At 41.6% G+C, this 1,309-nt stretch overlaps 1 pseudogene; it reads right to left on the bottom strand.

Moving 5' to 3' along the window:
• Positions 1-466: 466 nt before the first annotated feature.
• LOC118613075 lies at positions 467-585 on the bottom strand (annotated as a pseudogene).
• Between the last annotated feature and the right edge of the window lie 724 nt (positions 586-1,309).

The raw sequence follows: 1,309 nt of genomic DNA, 5'->3' as shown, positions 1-1,309 counted from the left end.
CGTGTGTTCTAGGTTCCATGACTTGAGGGAACGTGCCTATTCAAGAAAAAAGACAGTGTGGTTAACCTGCAGAGGGAAAGTGGAAGTATTGTTTTCAGACGAGGCTGGGCTGCGGGTGGGTTCCAGGCCAGGGATGGATCTTGTGGGCAATAGTAAGCATTGGGATCATTAGCCTGAGATTAATGGGGAGCTTCTGATGAGTTTAAGCAGTAGTGGAATGAAGTGGTCAGATCCGTAATTTGAAAAAAATCACCCTGCATTCTAGAGAATGGACTAGTGATGGTTTATTTTTTATTTAATTTTTTAATTAATTAATTATTTTTTTAAATGGTGACATTGGTTAATGAAATCCAGTAAGTTTCAGCTGTGTGTGTGTGTGTGTGTGTGTGTGTGTATTTTAGGTGAGGCAATCTTCACAGATTGCAAGGACCTTGTCAGCTTACAATCCCTTATTTTTTATTTTTTACGCCCACAGTGCCTGGTCTTCCTAGGTGGTCTCCCATTCAAGTACTAACCAGGCCCAATCTTGCTTAGCTTCCAAGATCAGATGGGATGGAGCTTGTTCAGGGTGGCATGGCCATAGACAGTTGTATATTTTAACAGCAAGGCATATGTATATTTATATTGTGTATTCACCTCCCATAGATTGCTCTATCACCACATATTTGACTCTTTTTACCCCTTCTACTTCCTTCCTCTCCTTTCCTCCCAACCCTCTGGTAACTACTAGTCTATTGTCCGTGTCCATGAGTCTCTATTTGTTTGTCCTGTTCATTTGTTGCTTTTCGGTTTATATCCCACATATAAGTGATAGCATGTGGGTTTCACCTTTTTCTGTCTGGCTTATTTTGCTTAGTATGATTATTTCAAGGTCCGTCCATGTTGTTGCAAGTGGCAATATTTCATCTCTTCTTATGGACGAGTAATAGTCCATTGTGTATATGTACCACAGCTTCTTTATCCAAACATCTATCACAGGACATTTCGGTTGCTTCCATGTCCTGGCCACTGTGAATAATGCTGCTATGAACATCAGTGTGCAGGAGGTAGTGGTTTAAATGGGAAAAGTACTGCCGCCATCTAAACAAGAGATGTGGCTAGTTTGGATTAGATTGCTGTAGAGGAGATGGAGTGCAGTAGACAGATTCAAATCAACAAGATGTGGTTTAGGGGTAGATATCAGGGTTGAAGGAGAAGGAAGTGTCAAGGATGTTTTTTAGATTTCTGCCTTGCTTATCAGAATGGGAGCTTGCGTCACTCACTCTTGCAATAGTTACACTGCAAGGAAACCACAGGGGTGGGGTAGGGG

This window comes from Rousettus aegyptiacus, unplaced genomic scaffold (genome assembly GCF_014176215.1).
Source record: "Rousettus aegyptiacus isolate mRouAeg1 unplaced genomic scaffold, mRouAeg1.p scaffold_m13_p_17, whole genome shotgun sequence".
NCBI lineage: Eukaryota > Metazoa > Chordata > Mammalia > Chiroptera > Pteropodidae > Rousettus > Rousettus aegyptiacus.
Note: the sequence above shows the minus strand (reverse complement) of the source record. Positions and strands in the feature narration are given on the sequence as shown.